This window comes from Anomaloglossus baeobatrachus, unplaced genomic scaffold (genome assembly GCF_048569485.1).
Source record: "Anomaloglossus baeobatrachus isolate aAnoBae1 unplaced genomic scaffold, aAnoBae1.hap1 Scaffold_45, whole genome shotgun sequence".
NCBI classification, from domain to species: Eukaryota; Metazoa; Chordata; class Amphibia; order Anura; family Aromobatidae; genus Anomaloglossus; species Anomaloglossus baeobatrachus.
The window spans coordinates 381,451-397,272 of NW_027443837.1; the positions used below are offsets into that span (position 1 = coordinate 381,451).

Here is a 15,822-nt window from a genome sequence, read left to right on the forward strand (position 1 = left end):
ACAAATGCGCAGGTGTGACGCCCTAGCAGCAGTCGGACTGCTCGGCAGACACTTTGATGAAAAACAAAAAGGTTTTTTACGGGGGAGAATATTTTTGACACCACCTGCGGTGTGCGGTAATAAGGAATACCGCCGCTGCTGTATGGGAGTGCCGGGGCTGATGGTGTTGGGGCAGCCTGGTGGTGATTCCCTCCGCAGGTAGGGGCCCCGGGACTCAGGGTAGGGAATAGGTAGGAACAGCCTATATTGATATAGGGCCGGCAGGACGCTGGGGGCCAGGGTACTCACTCAGGTGTGATGACGCATTCAGTGGACACAGACTCTGAGGTAAACAAAGTCTCTTGGTACTGCTGCACTCGGTGACTGCACGTGCGGTGGTCCCTTTCAGTGATTCTGTGGTGGACTGGAGCCTTCCTCCATACACTGTATACTGTGTGTGTCCCTGGCCCCGTTGGCTTGAAACCTTCGGGTCCCGTCCCTCTTTTTAATTGGGACCTGCTCTTAGCAGCTGGCACGTGGGATTTTCTGTGACTGCTCTGTGTGGGAAGTCCTATCCCTCCGCTGTGCTGACGCCGCTAATCTCTGAGCCGTCAAGTACAGGCCACTGTCTGCGACCCAGCCAGGCTCTCCTCAGGGAGCTCTTAATCCCCAGGTCCTCTCTCTTTTTCAGTTACTACCAACTGTCTAACTGACTCCTCCCACCAGCCTGTCTGACTCATAGGTGGGCGGTTCCTTTCCCAGCTGGAACCACGCCCCTGGTGTGCCTGACAAGTGTAGTGTTTGGGTGACTAGGATTTGTGCTGTTAGTACAGAATCACTGTTGCGGACCCCGGAACCAAGGAGGGTGGGCCCTGCACCAAGGATAGAGAATAGTGCAGTTCCCTGTGACACCCTGGATTAGTCCAGGGGCGTCACATTCCCCCTTGGTTAAACGTAGCTCGTCCCCGAGCTACAGTGCACCCAGAGTGTTTATTTTTATCTGCAAAAAGTGAACATTTTAATAAGAAAAACATATCTATCCATCCCACGCAGGGGAGGCACTTGAACCCAACGTTTCGCTTTCCCAGTCCTTCATCCCACCCCCAAAGTTCCAAAAGGAGGCAAGCCACCGTTCCTGTTGGTGGCCAGACCTGGGCCATATGTCTCCCAGGTCTCTCCTCCACCTGTGTCTTCTCCTGTAGGTGGGGATGCAGTCCGTGGCTATGAATGGGAAATAACCATTTACAATAGCACCAGTTCGTGCTGGCTACCACCAGTCCTGTAGCCAAAGGTCCATTTTCAATAAAACTTATCATTGGTCGTCAATCAGGTCATGAATCCAGGTAATTAAAATAAAATCAACATTCTTCTTATCAACACTCTATATCAACATGTCTTACATGACTATCTTTAGCATGGAAAATAGTAGAATTAAAAGCATGGAAAATACTAAACATTTTTAAATTTACTCTATATTTAGACTATTTACATTAGGGTAGAGTAGCCGGGTTCCGCTACCATTCCTCATCTCTGAACCTATGTGGGGGCTGACCAAAGTTCACACGGGTGGACCTTCTCAGCTCCTGGCTTCCCTCTAACCCTTGTACTGTGGTGTTTGCTACTACCTGTTCCCCACTACTGGTGCTAGGTGTTGTAGGTGGTAATCTACGTGTTCGTGGTGCTGGTATGGGTACTTCTCTAGGTGCAATGATTTCAGGCCTCCTTGGTTCTGGTTCTTCCGCGGGTTGCGGGAATGTGAGTACAGGCACAATCACTGCTCCATTGTACATAGGCCAATCTTCCGGGAAGTCACCTAGGATGGTGTGGATCACTCTCTTCTTTTTCTCAGTCACTTGAGGTTGGGGCTGTTCTTCCTTCTGGATGTTCAGGGGCTCAGGGCACTTTTTCAAGTGGTCACGGGAAATTACAGCTGTGGTTCTTCCTTGGTCCTTGCTGACAAGACAGGTCTTCTGGTTGTTGAAATTGGAAGGCTGGACCACATATGGCTCCCTTTCCCACTGGTCGTCCAGTTTATGCATCTTTCTTTTTCTTTTTAAGACCACTTCTCCTGGTGAAAATGGAGGGGCTTGGGCTTGCTTGTTAAAGCTTCTTTCTTGCTTTTCCCTACTTTGGTCCAGATTCTCCTCGACATACTCTTGAATTTGCCTGTATTGAGCTCTACGCTTGGTATCCCAATCTGCATTTGGGGAATAAACTTCAGGCATCTCAACTTCCATCTCCAGATCCACTGGCAGTTACTGAGGCCCGGTCCTGATCTGTCCAGGTCTCCGCCTCCAGCTCTGCGGCGCCTGATAACTGGCCGAGTAGTACAGACGCTTGCTGCCGGTCATTCATCCCAAACATATCCAGGAGTGTGCGGATTTTTCTTTTGAATCCTTGCAGAGTGTCAGGGGAACCATCATATTGTGGTAGCCAGGTAGCGCCTGGCACATACGGTAAAGTCATTGGCATTATCTGCGCGGTCGCTCGTGCGTCCATGTCACCTTGATCTTGAGGGGGAACTGCCGCTGCGCTCGCTTCACCCGGCGCCGACATCTTTCTATGCCCCCTTGGTTTTCAGCAGCAAGATGGCGGCAACTGAATTTTTTTTTTTTTTATTCACTTTGGGCTCAACAGTTTTGGAGAAGGCGCACGTCACCCAGGTTAGTGGGTCCAGTCCAATCCTGTTCGTGACGCCAAAAATCAATGTGTGACGCCCTAGCAGCAGTCGGACTGCTCGGCAGACACTTTGATGAAAAACAAAAAGGTTTTTTACGGGGGAGAATATTTGTGACGCCACCTGCGGTGTGCGGTAATAAGGAATACCGCCGCTGCTGTATGGGAGTGCCGGGGCTGATGGTGTTGGGGCAGCCTGGTGGTGATTCCCTCCGCAGGTAGGGGCCCCGGGACTCAGGGTAGGGAATAGGTAGGAACAGCCTATATTGATATAGGGCCGGCAGGACGCTGGGGGCCAGGGTACTCACTCAGGTGTGATGACGCATTCAGTGGACACAGACTCTGAGGTAAACAAAGTCTCTTGGTACTGCTGCACTCGGTGACTGCACGTGCGGTGGTCCCTTTCAGTGATTCTGTGGTGGACTGGAGCCTTCCTCCATACACTGTATACTGTGTGTGTCCCTGGCCCCGTTGGCTTGAAACCTTCGGGTCCCGTCCCTCTTTTTAATTGGGACCTGCTCTTAGCAGCTGGCACGTGGGATTTTCTGTGACTGCTCTGTGTGGGAAGTCCTATCCCTCCGCTGTGCTGACGCCGCTAATCTCTGAGCCGTCAAGTACAGGCCACTGTCTGCGACCCAGCCAGGCTCTCCTCAGGGAGCTCTTAATCCCCAGGTCCTCTCTCTTTTTCAGTTACTACCAACTGTCTAACTGACTCCTCCCACCAGCCTGTCTGACTCATAGGTGGGCGGTTCCTTTCCCAGCTGGAACCACGCCCCTGGTGTGCCTGACAAGTGTAGTGTTTGGGTGACTAGGATTTGTGCTGTTAGTACAGAATCACTGTTGCGGACCCCGGAACCAAGGAGGGTGGGCCCTGCACCAAGGATAGAGAATAGTGCAGTTCCCTGTGACACCCTGGATTAGTCCAGGGGCGTCACACAGGCGTGCGTTCCATTACCCTCACTGCATTCCACTCCCATACAGGAAGTGGGCGCAGCTATTACTACGGTCGCACATAAAAGAACCCACGGCCACCACTGCACATAGCTGACTCCACCACAGGACACCCACTTTTACACCAACGCAGGTAAGACAGGATCGGCACCTCTATGCTCCCGTTACAATCAGGCTCAGTCACCATGTGATAACGCTCTCAACTCTTTAGTTGCAGGCTCCCCTTGCTTCACCTCCACTGGCTGTGCTGCCATTTCCTCTCCCACCTGGAAGGTATACTTTATTCCACTATTTTCCTGTTTCTCTCTTCCCCCTTTTCCCATAACCTACTTTTATCTGCATTTGTGGGGTATCTATATGCTATTTACATCATAGTTTTATTCATTAATATGGAAGGGAAGAGTGCCCATGAGAGTGTTGAACTGCGGAGAGCAAGAGATTAAGCTGCTCCGATTTGCCACCATTGATAAGCTGTTCTCAGTAGATACACATGCTATCCAAACAGCAGCATCCACCATTGCTTCAGCCCACCCATTCAGTGACAGCTCACCAAGTCAGCCAGAGGAGTGGTGTAAGGAATTACACGTAGGCACTGACTCCACACCTTCACATCACAAGAAGGGGGTCTACAGGCTAGTGCAAGAATACGAGCAAGTCTTCAGCAAACATCCGCTAGACTTTTGAAGAATAAAAGGGGTCAAACACTACATCCCCACAAGTGCACACCCACCCATCAAAGATAGATATAAGCCAAAACTACCTGCACATTACCAGTGTACCAAGGACATGTTGAGCAACATGAAGGAGGCTGGGGTTATCCGTGACAGTTGTAGCCTCTGGGCAGCTCCGTTGGTCCTGTTAAAGAAGAAGGACAGCACCACTCCCCTGTATTGAGGAATAGCTAGCTGCATTGAGAACTGCAAATTATTTTTCTACCCTTGATCTCACTAGTCGCTATTGGCAAGTGTCCGTTGCTGAGGCAGACCGGGAGAAGACCGCCTTTGCCACCCCGATGGGTCTCTGCGAGTTCAAAAGCATGCCCTTCGAGCTGTGCAATTTGCCAGGAACCTTCCAGAGGCTGATGGAATGCTGCTTGGGACACCGAAACTTTGAAACGGTACTGCTATACCTTTATGATGTTATTGTTTATTCTAAAGCAAACAAGATTTTAGGGTGTATAAAAAGCGAGATTAGATCCGGTGATCCCAACGTATTGTTACCCCTCTATAAATCACTTGTAAGGCCACATCTGGAATATGGGGTAAAGTCCTGAGCAGGTTGATAACCATTGGTTTGAGCATGGTAGGGTGTAGTGCGCATCTTCCTGCATCGGTAAAAGCTGCAGAAGTCCTTGAAGATTTCCGCTTCAAAGGCTGTGCCTTGATCTGTGAGGACTCTCTCTGAGTAGCCATGAGGTCTGCATAAGTGTGCTTGGAAGACCTTCGCTGCAGTATGGGCCATTAGATCTTTGACTTGTACCACAACCATAAATCTCGAGTAGTTGTCTACCATCGTAAGTGCATACGTGAGCTTGCCTCGATATTCTGCAACAAAACTCCCTTTTTCGATTTCAGTTTCAGCAAACACTACTCTTCCTGTAGAAAATATTTATCATTACCTAAGACAGTCATTCTAATGCATGACAATATTAAGGCAATTTAGTTAAAACTTGTTTTAACTCACCTTTAAGGGGATTGATGTATTTCATGGTCAATCCAGGTTTGTCAGTGATGGCACTGACATAATGTATGGCGTCTTTTTCGGGCGTTATCCTTTGCCTTTTCATTGTGAAAATCCAGTTGCCTATATCAAAGCAAATTCTACTACTTGTAAAGTATGCAGAAAATGAAATGTAGAACATATAACATCAACTGCTTAGGAACGCATCATAGGTTAGTACTTAAAAGGATATTGTCATGTTCTAGTCATAATGCAAGCTGGACATTTTTCATGTTACCCTGTAATCGCCGGCCTGTTCTAATGCTCACAAGCCAAGATATAGGCTCAGCTGCTAAGGCTTCCCTCTGCCTTCTGAATGAAACTTGAATATGTCTGGGTCACTGTGTATATAGCAGGTGCTCAGAAAAAATAAGAGTCAATTCAATAGAAATAGCTCTGGCACACTATAGTGATCAATAACGTAAGAAAAGAACTCTTGGAATGCTGAAAATTCTTTATTTGTGCAAAAGGATAATTCATCCAACGTTTCGACCTTGTTTTTAGGTCTTTATCAAGGATAAAGTTATCTAAGATCATAAAGGGTTACAAAACCATATAAACACGTAATTAGTACATAGTACAACATAACAGTACAATATATTGCTACTTGAGAGTACAATGGGTCAAATGACCATGATGCACATACAAAAAATTTTTCCAAAGCCATAGTGAAAACATTTGTACTGAGGAAAGAAAATTTCCACATGACCTATCTGGAGAAACATTCTGGATCAAACAACCAAAAATAGTCAAGCAGGTAAATACACACCTATATGGATAACAGGATGATATGTGTTCAATTGTATAGCGTCATTGCCATTAAGGTACAAATGGAAAACTTGCAATCCTATATAGTGAAGGAAATGAACACATATCATATCAAAGAACACAGGAACATGGGTGTGAGAAAAACCTCAATGTTTATACTTTGTTCTTTATAATGGTGTGAACATGTATATGTCTCAGTACCTTATGCACTTGAGAATTCTAGTGAGTAGATCATGAAAGCCTATTTCAGAACTGGAATCGGTAAATAATTGTAGGTGGAATCTAAATGAAAAGATGGTACAAGTGTTATCATGACACGTGGGCTATAACACAATGGACCGTGTGACAAAGAAGAAAGGAGAGAAAGAAGAGGAAGAAAATGCAACTACCTGTAACATTACGTGATAGTCACTGGTAAGTATCACTTGACAATTCAAGTGAAAAAGGATTCCTTTATTAAAGGGTTCTCAGTCGCCTCAGGATCATGAAATACTAGGGTAAATGATATGAGAATGGGTAAGAAGCACCACTAAAGGAAATATGAGATGCAGGACATATATCTATAAACCCCTGAACTACATGATAGAAATAAAAAGAAGAAAAAAGAAAAAAAAGAAGAAAGAAGAAGAACACATAGAATGCGGAAAGAGAATGGGTACAACTACCTGAGTTACTGCAGGGAGGCCCCTGGTTGGTATTGTGAGGGTTAGTGGAATTCCTTCACTGAAGGGTTCTCAGTTGCCTCAGGTTCGTGAAAAATGCTATAGACAAATAATGCCCGGAGAAAAGGGGTTCATATACAGCGAATAATGGTAATACAAGGTACATGTGTCACATGTAATAGTATATATATATATATTGTACTAAGCTCTACACCAGAAATAGAAAGTAGTCCCTCTGCCTTCTGTCTAGGTGCCCTGAGTTATGTCCTGTAAACTGTCACAGGGACCCAGACACACATGTGTAGTAGGGGAATATCCCTGCTGAGATGCCAGTGCTAGAGCACTCGTTTGCTGTGGAGTTGAACGCTATGTGAGCAGTTCTTACCTTCAATGAGCAGAAGTCTCTTTTTTCAGATTTCAATATCTCTGTGGGTATCTGGCAGAAATATGGAATACTCTTTACTGCTAAGACCCTGTACACCACTCCCACTAAAGGGGGCTTTACACGCTGCGACATCGCTAATGCGGAGTCGTTGGGGTCACGGAATTTGTGACGCACATCCGGCCGCATTAGCGATGTTGCTGCGTGTGACACCGATGAGCGATTTTGCATCGCTGCAAAAACGTGCAAAATCGCTCATCGGTGACATGGGTCTCCATTCTCGATTATCGTTACTGCAGCAGTAACGATGTAGTTCGTCGCTCCTGCGGCAGCACACATCGCTCCGTGTGACACCGCAGAAACGAGGAACCTCTCCTTACCTGCCTCCCAGCCGCTATGAGGAAGGAAGGAGGTGGGCGGGATGTTCCGGCCACTCATCTCCGCCCCTCCGCTGCTATTGGGCGGTCGCTCAGTGACGTCGCTGTGACGCCGCACGGACCGCCCCCTTAGAAAGGAGGCGGTTCGCCGGTCACAGCGACGTCGCCGGGCAGGTAATTATGTGTGACGGGTCTGGTCGGTGTTGTGCAGCATGGGCAGCGATTTGCCCGTGTCGCGCAACAGATGGGGGCGGGTATCCACACTAGCGATATCGGGACCGATATCGCAGTGTGTAAAGTAGCCTTTAATAAACTGTGTAAAGGATTTTAAGTAAAAATCCACAATAAACGAGCGCTAGATGGGTTTTTATAATTTTATTAATAGACCACAAATAAAACATTTTTTGCTATCCTTGTTTCAAGACAGAGTATTTGATAATATACAATACACTGATTATTACTAAAACCAAGGACCACATAAAACAAGGACCACATAAAGTAAAAAATGAAAGTAATGAGAATAAAATTCTTTTGTATAACCAATTAACTTCGAGGTGATACAATATTCACATTGATTTAGTTTTACCAGTCTAATGTAATGCCCCGGCCGGTGGCATATATTTTGTTTGGTTAATAATTTAGACTTATACAATGAAAGATGTACTATACCACCCCTGGCTAACTTACAAGTTTTAAGTTGTACAATATAAGTTTGCGACGTTATATTCGCCCCCAGGGCCTGGGGGAATAAACCTCACAACAACTTGACCGCAAAAAACACCCCGGATTTCTCCGTTGATTAGGCTGGAACCGCTATGTACAGGATTGACCTGTTAGACTTCCAGAGCGGACGTTTTGAGGCCAGTGGCCGCGACTAGTGCTGGCTCTGGGGGAGATGTATGGTTACCGACATCCCTCTTTACAGAGCCTTTATAACACTTCACAAGGCCACAAACCAGCCGGTCCCGTATTCTCCCAAATGTACTTTCGAAATCAAGCAGTACGAAGCCACTGAAAGCACCAAGATGTTGGCTGCGGACAACAATAAGATCAGCGGTAACTACTCAGCCTCTCCAGCGGGCAGTCCAGACCGTATCCAGTGTCAGCTGACTGATTCCACACAGGAGGAAGTTGCTTGGCAGGTTAGCACCACACAAGGCTCCGATCCGCTTCCAAACGAGCAATGCAGAACCGCTGGAGGTACCAATGTATCCTGGTTGCAGACAAAGGAAATGTCAGCGGTAACCTCTCAACCTCTCCAGCAGGCAATCCGTACCGTGTCCAGTGGAAGCCGGTTGATTCCACACGAGGGAGAGATTACTTGGCAGGTTATCACCGCACAGGTGAGGTAGGCAAAAACAGAGTCCTGATCCGACGCGCGTTTCGGGGGCGTGTAACGGCCCCCTTCCTCAAGGATAACTCAGCTGTTGCCTAGAGCACTATTTATGCATATATTTAATTGGTTATAATTTGCATAAAATTAAACAATGTTTAAATTCAACCAACATTCAATGACCACTACATATATCAATTTGTGAAAGACCGTTCATAATAGCCATATAATATAATTATGTGCAAAGGTTTTTCTAAAGGTTTTTCTAAAAAGACCTATATATAGCCTTGCTTGTATCATCATATACTGGGAAGACAATGTGTATATATGCATATGCTTTTTTTCAACAATAAATTTAACAAAAGGACATCATAAAGGTGTAATATAAATTTGCTATAATATGAAAAGCCCCTTATATCTACATCAACCTTGGGCAAGTGAAGCACCAATTTTAATATATATTATGCATATATACACATATATCTCCATGACAATCGCTTTTTTTTTTTTTTTTTTTTTTCCTTCTCTCCGTATTATTATCAGTACCTATTACTCCTCTACCTATAAAAATATAAATTAATTAAAAGGAAACAGTTCTATATCATTATTGAGTCCATATGGTTTCAAGGTGTTCAATTCAAAAATCCATTGGCTTTCTGCTCGTGACATTTTTTTAATGAAATCGCCACCTCTCCAATCCTTAGTTATTTTTTGTACGCCCCATACTTGGGATCCTTTAAAGGACCCTCCATGTTTTAACACATAATGTCTGGATAGGGGGTGCTTAGTACATTTATTTTTAACACTTCTAATGTGCTCACCCACCCTTTTCCATAGGGGTCTAATAGTTCTCTCAATGTATTTTTTCTGACAGGGACATTGAATTCAATATACTACTCCCTTTGATTGACATGTAATAAATTCTCTAATCATGACTTCTGACTGCCCCTGTAAGAAGGATTTCCGTGAAATATTTTTTGTATTCTTACATACTATACAGCTTTTGCATGGAAAAAAAACCTTTCAGGCCAAATAATCCTCCCTTATTAGGTGCTGTAAGATTACGTATGGTGGGTGCCACTAAATTGCCAATATTGTTTGCCTTCCTATATATGAATATAACGTCGCAAACTTGTACATAAATATTGTACAACTTAAAACTTGTAAGTTAGCCAGGGGTGGTATAGTACATCTTTCATTGTATAAGTCTAAATTATTAACCAAACAAAATATATGCCACCGGCCGGGGCATTACATTAGACTGGTAAAACTAAATCAATGTGAATATTGTATCACCTCGAAGTTAATTGGTTATACAAAAGAATTTTATTCTCATTACTTTCATTTTTTATTTTATGTGGTCCTTGTTTTATGTGGTCCTTGGTTTTAGTAATAATCAGTGTATTGTATATTATCAAATACTCTGTCTTGAAACAAGGATAGCAACAAATTTTTTATTTGTGGTCTATTAATAAAATTATAAAAACCCATCTAGCGCTGGTTTATTGTGGATTTTTACTTAAAATCCTTTACACAGTTTATTAAAGGCTACTTTACACACTGCGATATCGGTCCCGATATCGCTAGTGTGGATACCCGCCCCCATCTGTTGCGCGACACGGGCAAATCGCTGCCCATGCTGCACAACACCGACCAGACCCGTCACACATACTTACCTGCCCGGCGACGTCGCTGTGACCGGCGAACCGCCTCCTTTCTAAGGGGGCGGTCCGTGCGGCGTCACAGCGACGTCACTGAGCGACCGCCCAATAGCAGCGGAGGGGCGGAGATGAGTGGCCGGAACATCCCGCCCACCTCCTTCCTTCCTCATAGCGGCTGGGAGGCAGGTAAGGAGAGGTTCCTCGTTTCTGCGGTGTCACACGGAGCGATGTGTGCTGCCGCAGGAGCGACGAACTACATCGTTACTGCTGCAGTAACGATAATCGAGAATGGAGACCCATGTCACCGATGAGCTATTTTGCACGTTTTTGCAGCGATGCAAAATCGCTCATCGGTGTCACACGCAGCAACATCGCTAATGCGGCCGGATGTGCGTCACAAATTCCGTGACCCCAACGACTCCGCATTAGCGATGTCGCAGCGTGTAAAGCCCCCTTTAGTGGGAGTGGTGTACAGGGTCTTAGCAGTAAAGAGTATTCCATATTTCTGCCAGATACCCACAGAGATATTGAAATCTGAAAAAAGAGACTTCTGCTCATTGAAGGTAAGAACTGCTCACATAGCGTTCAACTCCACAGCAAACGAGTGCTCTAGCACTGGCATCTCAGCAGGGATATTCCCCTACTACACATGTGTGTCTGGGTCCCTGTGACAGTTTACAGGACATAACTCAGGGCACCTAGACAGAAGGCAGAGGGACTACTTTCTATTTCTGGTGTAGAGCTTAGTACAATATATATATATATACTATTACATGTGACACATGTACCTTGTATTACCATTATTCGCTGTATATGAACCCCTTTTCTCCGGGCATTATTTGTCTATAGCATTTTTCACGAACCTGAGGCAACTGAGAACCCTTCAGTGAAGGAATTCCACTAACCCTCACAATACCAACCAGGGGCCTCCCTGCAGTAACTCAGGTAGTTGTACCCATTCTCTTTCCGCATTCTATGTGTTCTTCTTCTTTCTTCTTTTTTTTCTTTTTTCTTCTTTTTATTTCTATCATGTAGTTCAGGGGTTTATAGATATATGTCCTGCATCTCATATTTCCTTTAGTGGTGCTTCTTACCCATTCTCATATCATTTACCCTAGTATTTCATGATCCTGAGGCGACTGAGAACCCTTTAATAAAGGAATCCTTTTTCATTTGAATTGTCAAGTGATACTTACCAGTGACTATCACGTAATGTTACAGGTAGTTGCATTTTCTTCCTCTTCTTTCTCTCCTTTCTTCTTTGTCACACGGTCCATTGTGTTATAGCCCACGTGTCATGATAACACTTGTACCATCTTTTCATTTAGATTCCACCTACAATTATTTACCGATTCCAGTTCTGAAATAGGCTTTCATGATCTACTCACTAGAATTCTCAAGTGCATAAGGTACTGAGACATATACATGTTCACACCATTATAAAGAACAAAGTATAAACATTGAGGTTTTTCTCACACCCATGTTCCTGTGTTCTTTGATATGATATGTGTTCATTTCCTTCACTATATAGGATTGCAAGTTTTCCATTTGTACCTTAATGGCAATGACGCTATACAATTGAACACATATCATCCTGTTATCCATATAGGTGTGTATTTACCTGCTTGACTATTTTTGGTTGTTTGATCCAGAATGTTTCTCCAGATAGGTCATGTGGAAATTTTCTTTCCTCAGTACAAATGTTTTCACTATGGCTTTGGAAAAATTTTTTGTATGTGCATCATGGTCATTTGACCCATTGTACTCTCAAGTAGCAATATATTGTACTGTTATGTTGTACTATGTACTAATTACGTGTTTATATGGTTTTGTAACCCTTTATGATCTTAGATAACTTTATCCTTGATAAAGACCTAAAAACAAGGTCGAAACGTTGGATGAATTATCCTTTTGCACAAATAAAGAATTTTCAGCATTCCAAGAGTTCTTTTCTTACGTTATTGATCACTATAGTGTGCCAGAGCTATTTCTATTGAATTGACTCTTATTTTTTCTGAGCACCTGCTATATACACAGTGACCCAGACATATTCAAGTTTCATTCAGAAGGCAGAGGGAAGCCTTAGCAGCTGAGCCTATATCTTGGCTTGTGAGCATTAGAACAGGCCGGCGATTACAGGGTAACATGAAAAATGTCCAGCTTGCATTATGACTAGAACATGACAATATCCTTTTAAGTACTAACCTATGATGCGTTCCTAAGCAGTTGATGTTATATGTTCTACATTTCATTTTCTGCATACTTTACAAGTAGTAGAATTTGCTTTGATATAGGCAACTGGATTTTCACAATGAAAAGGCAAAGGATAACGCCCGAAAAAGACGCCATACATTATGTCAGTGCCATCACTGACAAACCTGGATTGACCATGAAATACATCAATCCCCTTAAAGGTGAGTTAAAACAAGTTTTAACTAAATTGCCTTAATATTGTCATGCATTAGAATGACTGTCTTAGGTAATGATAAATATTTTCTACAGGAAGAGGAGTGTTTGCTGAAACTGAAATCGAAAAAGGGAGTTTTGTTGCAGAATATCGAGGCGAGCTCACGTATGCACTTACGATGGTAGACAACTACTCGAGATTTATGGTTGTGGTACAAGTCAAAGATCTAATGGCCCATACTGCAGCGAAGGTCTTCCAAGCACACTTATGCAGACCTCATGGCTACTCAGAGAGAGTCCTCACAGATCAAGGCACAGCCTTTGAAGCGGAAATCTTCAAGGACTTCTGCAGCTTTTACCGATGCAGGAAGATGCGCACTACACCCTACCATGCTCAAACCAATGGTTATCAACCTGCTCAGGACTTTACCCCATATTCCAGATGTGGCCTTACAAGTGATTTATAGAGGGGTAACAATACGTTGGGCTCACCGGATCTAATCTCCCTTTTTATACACCCTAAAATCTTGTTTGCTTTAGAATAAACAATAACATCATAAAGGTATAGCAGTACCGTTTCAAAGTTTCGGTGTCCCAAGCAGCATTCCATCAGCCTCTGGAAGGTTCCTGGCAAATTGCACAGCTCGAAGGGCATGCTTTTGAACTCGCAGAGACCCATCGGGGTGGCAAAGGCGGTCTTCTCCCGGTCTGCCTCAGCAACGGACACTTGCCAATAGCGACTAGTGAGATCAAGGGTAGAAAAATAATTTGCAGTTCTCAATGCAGCTAGCTATTCCTCAATACAGGGGAGTGGTGCTGTCCTTCTTCTTTAACAGGACCAACGGAGCTGCCCAGAGGCTACAACTGTCACGGATAACCCCAGCCTCCTTCATGTTGCTCAACATGTCCTTGGTACACTGGTAATGTGCAGGTAGTTTTGGCTTATATCTCTCTTTGATGGGTGGGTGTGCACTTGTGGGGATGTAGTGTTTGACCCCTTTTATTCTTCAAAAGTCTAGCGGATGTTTGCTGAAGACTTGCTCGTATTCTTGCACTAGCCTGTAGACCCCCTTCTTGTGATGTGAAGGTGTGGAGTCAGTGCCTACGTGTAATTCCTTGCACCACTCCTCTGGCTGACTTGGTGAGCTGTCACTGAATGGGTGGGCTGAAGCAATGGTGGATGCTGCTGTTTGGATAGCATGTGTATCAACTGAGAACAGCTTATCAATGGTGGCAAATCGGAGCAGCTTAATCTCTTGCTCTCCGCAGTTCAACACTCTCATGGGCACTCTTCCCTTCCATATTAATGAATAAAACTATGATGTAAATAGCATATAGATACCCCACAAATGCAGATAAAAGTAGGTTATGGGAAAAGGGGGAAGAGAGAAACAGGAAAATAGTGGAATAAAGTATACCTTCCAGGTGGGAGAGGAAATGGCAGCACAGCCAGTGGAGGTGAAGCAAGGGGAGCCTGCAACTAAAGAGTTGAGAGCGTTATCACATGGTGACTGAGCCTGATTGTAACGGGAGCATAGAGGTGCCGATCCTGTCTTACCTGCGTTGGTGTAGAAGTGGGTGTCCTGTGGTGGAGTCAGCTATGTGCAGTGGTGGCCGTGGGTTCTTTTATGTGCGACCGTAGTAATAGCTGCGCCCACTTCCTGTATGGGAGTGGAATGCAGTGAGGGTAATGGAACGCACGCCTGCGCATTTGTGTTTAACGTCGCGCATGTGCAGAACGGAGAAAAGGCTGCGCTCACTTCCTAATGAAAGGGAGTGAGACGCATCTGGGAAGGGAAGGGAAAAGATTAGGGTTTGGGGATGATGAAAGGGCTTTCTACGGGCAAGGATGGCAAAGGGTGGCAGTGACGGAAAGTCAGGCAGCCTGTCCTGTCCTGTCCTGTCCGTCCGTCTTTTTGTATCATGAATTGGAAAGACTGCAAGGGGGAGGGGAGGTGCTTGTGTCCAAAAGGAGGAGTTATTCAGATTCATTGCAGTGGGCGGCGGCTGCAAAAAGCACCATTCTTCTTGTTTTTGCTCTGCAAAACAGCCTTTTCAAGGGTTGGCTTGGGTGACAAAATGTCTTCTGTAGGCGTGGGTTTGTCTCCCTCTCCCTAAGATGTGTCCGGTATAGGCCAGGGTGCCACTCAAGGCCGTAACCAATTCGGGTTATAGCTTCTCGGCCTTTTGGCTAAGATCAAGTGTAGTTTCGGAGGACGCTACCTTGGTCGGTACTGGAAGATGCCTGGGATTGCACGTCTGCCGGCCTTGAGGAAGTGTGTGCGCCTTCTGGTGACACATAGCCCTCTTGTGCCTGGACGGTTCCCAGGCAACGGGAGGCGATCACCTTTGTTATTTTGAAGTCCTACTGATAAACAGAAAAAAAAAAAAATTAAATCTGTTCTTATCAGTTTAATATCTGATACGTCCCCTCTCTGGGGACCATATATTAAATGGATTTTTAGAACAAGGAGATGGAAAAAATCTTGCTCTGTCCACTCCACGCATTGACCTGGTATTGCAGTACCTCCAGGACCGGTGCACCCCTTCTTAACCCAGTTTCCAAAAGCAGAACTCAATTCACCTGATTCAAATGAGCCCCATTAGTGAATTGAAAGAAAGCAAAAACTTTATATGCACCTCAATTTGGCCAATTCACTTTTCACACTTTCACCCTTTTTTCTATCTTTCACACCTTTTACTTGCTTTATTGATGCAAAAAGCTGTGCCAAATAGCAAACTCATCTCCACTCAACTTGACCAACTCTGCTATGTCCCGTGCAGTATCTTATTCTCAGTCTTATCTAGATCATTTGCAATTGAATAGAATAGATCCCTTTTGGCTGCTTATGACTGTGTAAAATATGTAGTTTTACTGGGCTGGGATGAGAGAATCCATTGAAGCATG

General features: G+C 44.7%; 1 pseudogene; it reads left to right on the forward strand.

Moving 5' to 3' along the window:
• The first annotated feature begins 15,256 nt into the window (after positions 1-15,256).
• Positions 15,257-15,463, forward strand: LOC142280246 (U2 spliceosomal RNA; annotated as a pseudogene).
• Positions 15,464-15,822: the final 359 nt, after the last annotated feature.